The sequence below is a fragment of the Manis javanica genome, chromosome X, assembly GCF_040802235.1.
Source record: "Manis javanica isolate MJ-LG chromosome X, MJ_LKY, whole genome shotgun sequence".
NCBI lineage: Eukaryota > Metazoa > Chordata > Mammalia > Pholidota > Manidae > Manis > Manis javanica.
The window spans coordinates 91,612,640-91,626,026 of record NC_133174.1 but is presented as its reverse complement, the minus strand read 5'-3'; the positions used below and the strand labels follow the sequence as shown (position 1 = coordinate 91,626,026).

Below are 13,387 nucleotides of genomic sequence, written 5' to 3'. Positions count from 1 at the left end.
AGCAGGAAAAAAGTGTGAAATCATGAAAATAAAGCCACAATTTTAGGTGGGATTTCTTCAAACTATTTATGAACAGAATTTGGTGATATTGAAAGGTAACCACTTGGATTCAATCTGGAGGAAATTGTCCCTCCCATGATTTTAAGGCTAACAAAAGAGATTTTACTTTAGGTACTCCTCCCAATGCTCCTTTCATTCTTTAGAAGAGATGTTCTGGATGAGGGGAATGGGTCTGTTCCCATGTGTAGACTTGCTCAGAATCTGTTACACATTATTGTGTGGGAAGGTCAGGGGACTGAGAAAGCAAGCTGGACCAAGCCTCCTCTGCTATTAGCTGAGGACTTTTTAAAAACTCTACAGTTCCTGAGGGCAGGATGTCCCCTTTCCCAAATATTACCATGTACAAAGCAATATTATCAGAATATGAAGAAACTGCATAGCATAGTGATTAAGAGCTTGAACTTTGGAACCAGACTGCCTGAATTCAGAAACCAGACTGTCACTTACAGGGTGTGTGACCTTGGGCAAGTTATTTCCTCTATGTGTCCGTCACTTTCCCCATTTGTAAAACACAATAATGTAGTACCTACCTCATAATATGATTGTGAAAACTAGATGACTCCATGCACATAAAGGGCTTAGAAAAGTGCTTGATACATAGTAAGCATTATAGAAGTGGTAGCTGCTACCATCATCATCATCATCATCACCTTCTTTTACTTTTTCTTCATCAGTCGGTGAATGTCTTAAAAGGAGCTAAAACTGCAGAATGCCTCAGTATATGCAAACTTCACTTTTGTAAAACCTATTTTGAAAAGGATTATAGGGGCAAAAGAACCTTAGTGCAAAACCAGAATCAGAATTTTGTAAAATTGAGAGCTGTAAATTTCTCATTGTTTAGGGAAAATAAACAACAACTTGGCTACCCTAACACTTTTCAGAATGGGCCCCAGTGCAGGCAGGCCTGGGGGCATAGATGTGCTCTATGGGTAGGCCTGCAGGAGTCTAGACCCCAGCCAACCACTGGGAAACCCTAGTTGCCCTTTGGTTTTGGAGTCTTGATTCTGACTTCTCTATTCTGTCCCCACTCTGTTTTTCTTCTTTTTGATCCTATTTTTAAAATTAATGCTATTTTGTTATGTTTTATATATTTTTGTAAGACACTTTAAATCCTGTCTGGAACAGTGTATAAATAAATATCTTTTAAACTGATCATATCTAATTACTAACATTTGCTTAATATTTATGCTTGTCAGCCCACCTCTATGCAGAGCAGTACAGTGACTTTCCATCTGGGCAAGAATACTGATCAGATTTCTCAAATTTCATAGTAAGATGTCAAAACAGCCATATGCTCATATATTTTCTAAAGCAGATGGTTATAATAATTAGAACTAAACAGCTACCAATATTGGGTACTTATTCTAGATCAGCACTATGCTATGCTATTTACTCATGATGTATACTTGAATCCTCACAGCCTTATGCAGGTACCCTGATTATTAATCACTGTTTTTTGTAAATGAGGAAAAGGAGACTTAGGGAGGTTGAATAACTTGCCCAAGGTCACAGCTAAAACCTAATGAAGCTGTGATTTTAACTCAGGTAGCCTGGCTCCAGATCCAGTGCTCTAGGCACTATTCTAGGCAATACTGTTCTTAGTTAGGAATCTAGCACATCAGAACTCCAAGTCCTAGTAGAAGAGGCTATTCGGTGTTACAGAACATTCACAGGTCCCGCAGACCTTAACATCAGTGTTATGTTGTCAGTACCTCCCTTTCCATCTCTATTACCCCTGCTCTCTACTATGGGCTCTCACCATCTACCAGCTGCCTTTATCCTCAAATCTGTATTCTGTGTAACTGTCAGAGTGACAAGTCCTTGCCTTACCTAAAACTCTTCAGTGGTTCCTATTGTCAAGGGCTAATTTTCCATGTTTCTTAGCATAGCATATTAAGCTCCTCCCCCATGTGAGAGGATCCCCACTTGCCTCCTCTACATCCTCCCTTACAATTTACTGTCACCTTCCATGCACTGCTCGCCCATGCCATGTTGCTTTATTCCTCCATGCTTTTGTAAATGCTGTGCAGTCTACCTGGTTAACCAACTGATATACATTATTTACAACCAGTTCCTGTGCTACTGCTGGTATCTCTTTCTAGACCCTCTCCCCAAGCTGGAGTGGGTCCCCACCTTGATATTCTAATAATTATGCCCTGTGTGTATATTTGTAACCGTGTTCCTTAATGATTATCTGTTTAAGTATCTCCTTCCATAGACTGTGAGCTCTTTGTGGGCAGGGACTGTGCGTTATTCTTTTTTTTTTGAGAGGGCATCTCTCATATTTATTGATCAAATGGTTGTTGACAACAATAAAATTCTGTATAGGGGACTCAATGCACAATCATTAATCCACCCCAAGCCTAATTCTCAACAGTCTTCAATCTTCTGAAGCATAATGAACAAGTTTTTATATGGTGAACAAATTCTTACATAGTGGATATGTTTTTACATGGTGAACAGTGCAAGGGCAGTCATCACAGAAACTTTCAGTTTTGATCACGCATTATGAACTATAAACAATCAGGTCAAATATGAATATTCGTTTGGTTTTTATACTTGATTTATATGTGAATCCCACATTTCTCCCTTATTATTATTATTATTATTATTATTATTTTTAATAAAATGCTGAAGTGGTAGGTAGATGCAAGATAAAGGTAGAAAACATAGTTTAGTTGTGCATTATTCTTATATCCTTAGCCAGCTAGCACATAGTTGGCCCTCCGAACCAGTACATTCTGTAAGCAGTGTAGAATATGGAGTTGCAGGTCAGGGAAAGAGGAGGAGTTTGAAGCTTTGAAACGACACAGACATTCAGGGATAAGTACAGGACAGCAGGGGGAGGTCTCACAGAGCAATCTGGTGCCAGATACATTTAGATTATTTAATCCAGGATCAGAAGGGGGTTGGGGGTATGAGATGGGGGTTCTTTATCCAAAGGGAACTTGGAAGGGTCTGAGAAACCAGACTTCGCAGCTTTGCAATTTGAATCTACCTTAAATTTACCTTAAATTTGAGTAGCCTTGACGAGGTAGCTAAGACTGACACATTTTAATATGTATATTTAGAGTCGTTTTCTTGGGAGGACATCACCCTGCAGTTGAATGGGACAGTTGATAAAATAACCAACACAGACTTCAGTGTAAACAATTAATTCTGTGTAAGTGGTGCCGCATGCTCATTCAGCTGTTACCAAACAAAAAGATAGCATTATTTGGTGCCTTTGTGTGCAGGTGGCTGCATCCAAACAAGGGGCTTTAGGGAAGCCCTACATCCCTGGAAGCTTTCTTTTCTTCATGAAGTCCTTTTTTAATTTTTCTCCCCCACCCCTCCCCTTTGGTAAATGCTAGTCCCTTCTTGGAGTCTGTGAGTCTGCTGCTGTTTTGTTCCTTCAGTTTTGCTTCGTTGTTACGCTCCACAAATGAGGAAAATCATTTGGTACTTGTCTTTCTCTGCCTGGCATATTTCACTGAGCATAATACTCTCTAGCTCCATTCATGTTGTTGCAAAGGGTAGGATTTGTTTTCTTCTCATGGCTGAATAGTATTCCATTGTGTATATGTACCACCTCTTCTTTATCCATTCATCTGCTGATGAACACTTAGGTTGCTTCCATTTCTTGGCTATTGTAAATAGTGCTGCAATAAACGTAGGGGTGCATATGTCTTTTTGAATCTGAGATTTTGTTTCCTTTGGGTACATTCCTAGAAGTGGAATTCCTGGGTCAAATGGCATTTCTATTTTTAGTTTTTTGAGGAAACTCCATATTGCTTTCCACAATGGTTGAACTGATTTACATTCCCACCAACAGTGTAGGAAGGTTCCCCTTTCTCCACATCCTCATCAGCATTTGTTGTTTCTAGTCCTTTCGATGTTGGCCATCCTAACTGGTGTGAGGTGATACCTCATTGTGGTTTTAATTTGCATTTTCCTGATAATTAGTGATGTGGAATCTTTTTTTTTTTTAAGTTCTGCAGACTCCTCACATACTCTGTTTTGGTCTCAATTTTCTGTGCTCTAAGATCCTCTCTTCTCTACCTTTAGATTTTCAAATAATTAGTTCTTTCTTGTTCCAAAGGAAGCTGGATTTCCTAGCCTTTAGGGTTATGCTTCTCTCCTGTTTTGGAAACCCACGCACATAATAGGTATTAATTCTGACAGTGCTTTAGATTGCCCTGCTTCAAATATGGTAATTGCCTTGGTCACAATTAGCTTAATAGAGTCCACTTTGGAATGTAACTTATGGCAGCACAAATCCTTACTTACTAGGCTGCCCTGCTTGTATCAGGGCAACTGCATTACAGTCATCAGGATGATTTATAGTCTCTGAATTAACATACATCTTAACCGTAGGCCAGCAGAATCACAAAACATAGGCCAGCAGAATCACAATTACATACAGCAGTTTGTGAGAATGGTTTCCTTTCACCCTCCTTTAAGTGAAGTGTTTCCAAACATTTTTCAGTCACTCTCCCTTACCACCAAAAATTTTGATTACCCCTAATATATGTATATTTATGAAGTATTATTTACCATTAATATTGTGCATTATATAATCTTATGTATTACGTAGTATTACTTGTACAGATATTATATAAGGCATTCACAAAAACAGAAATAAAGGATGGGATGAAATGAATGCTGTTTAAAATTAATTTTCATATTTACTAATGGTATAAAACCTTTGCTGTCATTTTGATGAGAGCATTGACATGAAGTGCACTTTGTTTCAATAAAATCTTTGTTTATGGTACAGCTACTTGCAGGTCTGATTCTAAGTTCTGTTTATTTTTATACTTGACTTTAATGACTGTCATAGCTGATTTTGATACCTCACAAAACATATACATCTACAAATCAAAGCAGTGTGTGGCTGGATGCACTTACTAAATCATGGTACTCTAATTAAAGTTCCAGGAAACAGTTACGTACAAACGTGTTGTGTTGTTCCATCTTCTCAGCTCTGAGCATGCTGTCTTTGCACACTCTTGTCTTTTTAAAATTAATTAATTAGAAAAGTTGTTGGAACCTCACTGTCATTTAAAAAAGTTTTTTATTGAGGTACATACAATAAAATGCACAAATCTCGCAGGGGGGCCATCAGGTGAGAAATTGGGGATCAACAGAGGTGAGGCTCAGAACCTCATCCCCCCTGCTTTGAGAGAAATCTTCTGCATCCGTGGATGGTTTATTGCCCTTGTCTAGCTTGGATTAACACATAGTCTACAGGCACACACCTGATCATCTACAATTGCTCTCCTACAACACTAAACTATGTTTTCTACCTTTATCTTGCATCTACCTACCACTTCAGCATTTTATTAAAAATAAAAATAATAATAATAATAAAGGGAGAAATGTGGGATCAACATATAAATCAAGTATAAAAATCAAATGAATATTCATATTTGACCTGATTGTTTATAGTTCATAATGCGTGATCAAAACCGAAAGTTTCTGTGATGAATGCCCTTGTACTGTTCACCATGTAAGAATTTATTCACTATGTAACAATTCGTTCACCATGTAAGAACTTGTTCGTTATGCTTCAGAAGATTGGAGACTGACGAGAGTTAGGCTTGAGATGGATTAATGATTGTACATTGAGCATTGACCCCCCTATACTGAATTTTATTGTTGTTAACAACCATTTGATCAATAAATATGAGAGATGTCCTCTCAAAAAAAAAAAAAAGAAAGAAAGCTCCACTTGGCTAAAGGAATTCCTCCTGATAATTGCCAGGACAGACAGTGTAACCCCCTCTTATTAACTATACCTAAACCTCAAGACTTAAACTCAGACCCTGTAATTGCTCCTTGTGTTACGGACTCAATGCAGATGTCATTGGAGTAGATCCTGTGGGAAGGTTTGGTCTTAATTTAATTGAAGACAAGACTTCACCCATAGTGGCCACCCCAATCCTGAGGGAAAATTCTGAGCCAGAGCTTCCCCATAATGACCCTAAACTAGTTACTGTAACAGAAATAAAAGATCTAAAACAGACTCTTGAAATAAAGATAGGTTATGGAGAAACCAAAAAAAAAAAAAAAGCACAAATCTTAGTGTACAGCTTGATGAATTTTGGCATGTGTATATACTCATGTAACCATCACCCAGATCAAGATATCAAACATTCTTGGTAGCTTTTTTTCCACCTTTATTTCACCTCTCCTCCCACCTCCCTTCCCTGTGACAACCACCAGTCTGTTTCTCTGTGCCTCTATTTTTGCTTTGTTTGTTCATTTGTTTTGTTTTTAGATTCTACATATAAGTGAAACCATATGGTATTGGTCTTTTTCTGTCTGACCAATGTCATTTAGCATGATACCTCCTAGGTCCATCCATGTTTTTACAGATGGCAAGATTTCATTCTTTTTGTGGCTGAGTAATATTCCATTTTTATATGTACCATCTTTATCCATTCATCTTTCTATGGACATTTAGGTAGCTTCCAAAAGTTGGCTATTGTAAATAATGCTGCAATAATCTTAGGAGTGCATATGTCTTTTCTAATCAGTGACTTTTTTTCTTTCGGTAAATATCCAGGAGTAGAATTGCTGGGTAGTATGGTATTTCTAATTTTAGTTTTTTGAGAAACTTCCATACTGCTTTCCATTGTGGCTGCACTAATTTACAATCCCACCAGCAGTGTATGAGGTTTCCCTTTCTCCAAATCCTCGCCAAAACTTGTTATTTCTTGTCTTGTTAGTTCAAAACTCACTAAATTCTTCTCTTAGCAACAACATTGAATAAGAAAAAATTTTCAAATGTGCCCTGTGTCATTTATATTTTTGTAAAAATATCCTTTGACATAAAACAACACTTACCTGTTTGAATGCATTGGAAGTCTCCTAAGGCCTTATAGGTATTCTATGATTGTAAAGCTTCTGATTACAATAGGGTTTAGTTGCATTTAATCTTAAAACTTTAAAAACAACTTAAGGTATAATTTACATACAACAAACTGAACACTTAAAGTATCCAATTGGATAAATACTGACATTTGTGTATACCCATGAAATCATCACCAAAATCAAAATAGTAAACATAGCCATCACTTTCAAAGATTTCCTTGTGCCATTTATGATCCTTCATTCCTGTCCCTTTCTGTACTATACCTCTGCCCTCTCTGGTAGTCACTGATGTGTTTTCTGTCACTATAGATTCATTTGCATTTTCTTGAGTTTTATATAAATGAAATCATGTAGTTTGTGTTTGTTTTGTATGATTTTTTTTTCAGCCAGCATAATGGAGATTTTGTCCATAATGCTGTGGGTGTCAGTAGGGCATTCTTTTCTTTGCTGAGTAGTATTCCATTTATGAATATACCACCTTTTTTAATCCATTCATCTCTTAATCAACATTTGGATTGTTTCCAGTTTTTGGCTATTATGAATAATGCTGTTATTAATATTCACATCTAAGTCTTTGCATGAAACTATGCTTTTCTTTGGTAAATACTAAAGAGCCTGGGTTGTATGGGAGATATATATTTAACTTCTTGAGAAACTACTATACTAAAATGTTTTCCAGTGTGGTTGTACCATTTTACAGTCCCACTGCAGTGTATGAGAGTTCCAGTTGCTTCTAACCTGGCCAACATTTGGTACATTTTTTATTTTAGCCATTCTAATAAGTGTGTAGTGGTATCTTACTGTGATTTTATTTTGTACTTCCCTAATGATTAATGATGTTGTGCATCTTTACATGTGCTTATTTGCTATTCATATGTCTTCTTTGGTAATGTATTTGTTCAAAAACTTTGTGCACTTAAAAAAAATTTTTTTTTAATTATAGAGTTTTGAGAGTTCTTTATATATGCTGGATACAAGTCCTATTGGATATGCTATTTGCAAATATTTTCTTTCAGTATATGGTTTGTCTTTTTATTTTCTTAATAGCTTATTTAAAGGAACAGAAGTTTAAAATTTTAATGAAGTCTAATTTATCAAGTTCCAGGTCATGTTTAGATGTCATATCTAAGAAATCTTTACCTTTATTTTGCATATGGCTACCTACTTTTTCCAGCATCATTTGTTGAAAAGTTTATTATTTCTCCACTGAATAACTTTGTACCTGTATCAAAAATTGAGTAAATGTAAACACAAGGACTTATTTCTGAACTCTATTCTGTTCCATTAATCTATTTAGCTATCTATATGCCAATACCACAGTCACTTGATTTTAGTAGATTTATAATAAGTCTTGAATCAGGTTTCATAAGTCTTCCAACTTCATTTTGCATATGTTTTGAATCTCACATTATATATATGCTTTAAACAGTTGAATATATTTTAAATATAATTTAAATAATAAGAAAAGGTATTTTTACTCACACAGTGTTGATGTACTCTTCACTCCATTGTGTACACCCATATTTCTATCTGTCATTATTTTTCTTCTACCTGAATGACTTTAACATTGTTTTTTATAGTGCAGGTCTGCTGGCAATTAATTCTTTCAATTTGTGCATATTTGAAAAAGTCTTTATTTCACCTCTGGTTTTGAAGGATATTTCACTGGGTTTAGAATATTAGGTCGACAGGTTTTTTTCCTTTCAGTATTTTAGAGAGATTCTAGTGTCTTCTTATTTGCATTGATTGTTTCCAATGATAAATTTTCTTTCATCACTATCTTTGTTCTATGGTATTTAATGTGTCCTCTCCCTCACCCAAGCTGTTTTTAGGATCTTCTCATTATCTATGGTCTTAAAAAATTTTGACTATGAAGTATTCTTTATATTTCTTGTGCATGAAGTTCATTGAGCTCTTGGAACTGTGAGTTTATGGTCATCAAATTTAGAAAAATTTTGCCTATTATTTCCTCAAATATTTTTTCAGTGCCCACATTTGCTTTCGTGACTCCAATTACATATATATCAGGCAGCTTAAAGTTGTTTCACAACTCATTAATGCTCTGTTTTTTTTTCCAGTCTTTTTTCTTGTTCAGTCTTGTTTCATTTGGATAGTTTTTATTGCTGTCTTCAAGTTCACTAATCTTTTCTATTACAATGTGTAATCTGCTATAAATCCCTTTCTATATATTTTTCATCTCAGATGTTGTAGTTTTTATCTCTAGGTTTGATTTGGGTCTTTTAAAAATATATTCTATGTCTTTATTTACTTTTTGGAAATATGGAATACAGTTATAATAACTTTTAATGACTTTGCTTGCTAATTCTAACATTTATGTCAGTTCTTTGTCAGTTTTTGCTTGATTTTTCTCCTCCTCATGGACTGTATTTTCCTGCTTTTTTGCATGCCTGTTAATTTTTTTACTGGGTACCAGATATTTTGAATTTTACATTGCTGGGTGTTGCATACTTTGTATTACTACAAATATTCTTGAGCTCTATTCTGGGATACACTTGAGTTACCTGGAAACAAATGTATCCTTCAGGCTTTCTGTTTAGATTTGCTGGATGGGACCAGAGCAGTGTACAGTCTAGGACTAATTACTTCCTATTATGGAGGCAAGACCCTTCTGAATACTTTGCCCTGTGCCCTGTGACTAATGAGGTTTTCCAGTTTGGCTGATAGAACAGGCACTACTTCCGACCCCCTGTAAGTGATGGGTACTCTTCTTTTGAATTCCTTCAGTTGGTTCTTTCCCTGGCCTGGGGTAATTTCTCACAGGCATGCCATATGCTGATCAGTCCTATGCTGAATACTCTAGGGAGCCCCTTTGCAGCTCTTTGAAGATCTCTCCCTGTGTGGCTCTCTCAGGTACTCTCTCCTATGAACTCTAGTTTAATCTGGGTTTTCCCAGACTCTCAGCACTGTCACCTCAGCTCAGGAAGTTCACCAGGCTCTGCTTTCCTTCTTCCTTTCTGCACTGTGGCGTGGAATCTGTCTTGAGACAGTGAGCCTGTAAAAATCAGAGTGCTCACCCTATTTGTCTCCCGAATCTCAGGGATCACAGGCCTTCATTGCCTAATGCTCAGTATCTTAAAAACCATTGTTATTTCATGTATTTTATCCATTTGGCAGAGGGGCTTGTTTCAGGCAGGGTGGAAATCCATTTTGTGTTACTTCATCTTGGCCAGATGTAAAAGTCCACTGACATTTTGTAGTCCATAATTTTCATGCTCAGTTATAATTTGTAGGCCAATTTCAATTCTAACCTTTTGAGAATGTAGACACCATCATGGTTCTTGATATAGCTAGATCAGTTCTAAATATCTACGTTCAAAAGCAAACAGAATCTAACCTGCAGCAGTGTACATTTTCTCACATCACTTCTCAGTCTCTGTAAAATGTAGCATCATTTGCTTTACAATACCAGTTTAATTCAGGGCTTCTTGGTTAAACTAATATCCTTTCAAAGACTCTGGTTCACTTTTTCATGATCAGTGAGATGTAAATTTTACCAAAATTTTCCATTGTACTTGGCCCAAACAGCAAGATGCTTTTATCATATCCCGTTGGTGGGTCATGACTGCTAATACAATCAAATTTACCCACAAAGCCATCATATAATTTCTACTTGTAGGTTTAGAGGAATATTTTAATACCAGTTCAACCTTCATGCCCTTGAACGAGGGTCAATTTTTCTGAAATTCTTCTGTCATCTCCAAAGTCATCAGCATAGTTTCTCATTAAAAAAAAAAGTGCCTGAAACTTTAAGTGGTTTCCAGGTGCAGTTAACTCACAATTGATCTATATTCTTTAAAAGAAAATAAATATCATTTCAACCCAGTTAAGTATTAAAGCATGAATGCACATATAAAAACTGACAAAATAAAAATGGCTAACACTTAGCATTCCCAATGTTCCATTACCTTAAGCAGTTTGCATATTTCTAGAATTCATTTAATCTTTAAAACAAGTCCAAGAAGGTAGGTACAATTACTCTCTTCATTTTACAAGTAAGGAAATTGAGGCACTGAGAGGTTTAGTAACTTTATAAGGTCACACAACTAGTAAATGGTGAAGATGGGATTCGAATTCAGGCAGTCTGGCTTCAGGGTCCATGCTGTTAACTATGACATCATACTAGGTAAATAAAAACATTTTTTTTTCAGTCTTGTAACTGCTCTTCAGTTTCTGTGAGTTTAAGCTTAAACATATAAATACAAACAGATTTCTGGGTGAAGACACTCAGTAAACATTTATTGAGCTCATGCTGTATATCAGATACTGGGCTAATAAGTAAGTTCCAGCGGGTATGAAGTCCAGATACAGTGCCTGCCCCCAAGAACTTCACATCTGTTAGAAGTTTCTAGTTTGAGCATAACTATTGCCATCTTCACATTTATATGTGCACTGTATGTTTGGGAGAAGGAGCTAATGTGCCCAACAAATTAAACAGCAAAATCTGCCTGTTTACTGCCCAGTGCAGGAATGTTACTTGGTATTTTTCTAATTCACATGTTTCCATTTTGGGAACACTAACAATGATTTTTAAACTAAGAACCATTCTTACAAGAAATTCTATATTTTGATTATCTTCTTTATATTGTAGGCCTTTGCTCAAGGTCATATAACTAAAAAATAGCCAGAGCTAGGAGTTGAACCCAAATTTGTCTAACACTATTATATTCATTATTTGAAGTTTCCTGTCAGTTTGGCCCAGTTTTGCATTTTTATAACTGGTCTTCAGAATTTAAAATAATTTGAGAGAGCCCTTCCGCTCCTTCTTGAAAACTACCTGTGTCCGTGTTAGTGTTAATGTTCATTTATTTTTATTTCCTAATCTGTAGGATTAGGGTATAAATTTGATATATCCACTTGGATGTATAATGCTACAAATATAATTATATCATGTTTATTGTGTTCTTTGACTTGTGTATATATTTACTAATTTTTTATCTGCTTATACTATCAATAATTGAGAGAGGTATGTTAGCCTCCCATGTTGGTGGTAGATTTGTCAGTTTCCCCTTACTTTTGTAAGTATTTGCATTAAAATATTACCCTTAATTTTAAACAAAGAATGTACAATATAATTGTAAATAATTTGTAAGTTACAATAATTTTGTAAGTAAACAAACCATCTTTTCTAAAATATCTTCTTGTGGGCATGAGGTCCTACAAGGATGCTACAGCAAGATATTTCATTTGAGTCTTGACACCCTGTGACTAACATAGAACAAACTGTCATTGGAGCTCAGGTTTGGATCCTCATGTAATCTGAGCTATGATCTCAGTAGATAATCCTTGCTGTTTTGACTACACACCTGTGACTGAATTTCAGTGAAAGGCTTTAACAAGTTTTCTTAGGCTTTGGTTTCTCCACTAAATGCTAGCATCTGCCAATTGAGAGAATATGAAAGGTCACAGGTTTTCAAACTTCAGATCTGTCTGTCTGGTTTTCTTATTGTGCTTCTATTATTTTTCAAAATATGATGTACCATTTACCATAAAAAGGTGTCAGTTAACTCACTGCATATGAAATAATTTTTTATTCCGTATTTTCCTTTTAGAATTTCTAGAAAACATTCTATCCTATGGTATGGGAGTGGTGTGGTGAAGCAGATAGCAGGTTTCTTTTTTAAGATGCTAATGATAGACTTAGTACAATTACGATTTCTTCTTTGACCTGCGAGTTATTAAGAAGTGTCTAAATTTCCAAAAACTACTGGGATTAAAAATGATCTTTTGTTATTGACTTCCTATTTGATTCCTTGTGGTCAGAGACTGTGTTTTGTATGAGGATAATTTCTTTGAAATTTACTGAGACTGATACTATAACCTATTACATGATTATTTGGGGGGGTAAATGTTCCATATGTGCTTGAAAATAATTTGGTTTTCCAACTGGATATAGAATTCTATATGCTTCCATTAAATCAAACTTATTTTTCTGTTCAACTTGTCTGTATAGTTACTAATTTTTTATCTGCTTGTGCTGTCAGTCATTAAAAGAGGTATATTAATCTCCCATGTTGATGGCTGATTTTTCCATTTCCCTCTCTGGGTATACTTAATCTTCCTTTATATATTTGGAGGTGTTTTATTGTTTCACACAGGTTTATTTACTGTATGTAGTGATCTTCTTCATCTCTTATAGTGCTTTTATTGTCTTGAAGTTTTATTTTTCAGATATTAATATAGCTACTTCAACCTTCTTTTAGTTAGCATTTACCTGACATATCTTTTGCATCTTTTTTACTTTCAATTTTCCTCATCTTTATATTTTAGATGTGTCCCTTTTAAAATGGTACATAGCTGGACTTCTAAATCTTATCCAGTCTGTTTAACCTCTGTATTTTAAAGTGTGAGTTTTGCTCATATATGTTTTTTATGTTTATTGATATACTGAAGCTGTTTCTACCATCTTATCTTTTGCTTCTTCCTTTTTGTCTCATTTTTTTCTGTTCTT

At 35.5% G+C, this 13,387-nt stretch overlaps 1 protein-coding gene across 2 annotated transcripts in view; it reads left to right on the top strand.

Annotated features, from left to right (window-relative positions):
- The window catches only part of SYTL4 (synaptotagmin like 4), a 54,940-nt gene that overhangs the window by 8,183 nt on the left and 33,370 nt on the right, over nt 1–13,387 (top strand). The gene's annotated exons all lie outside the window — the stretch shown is intronic.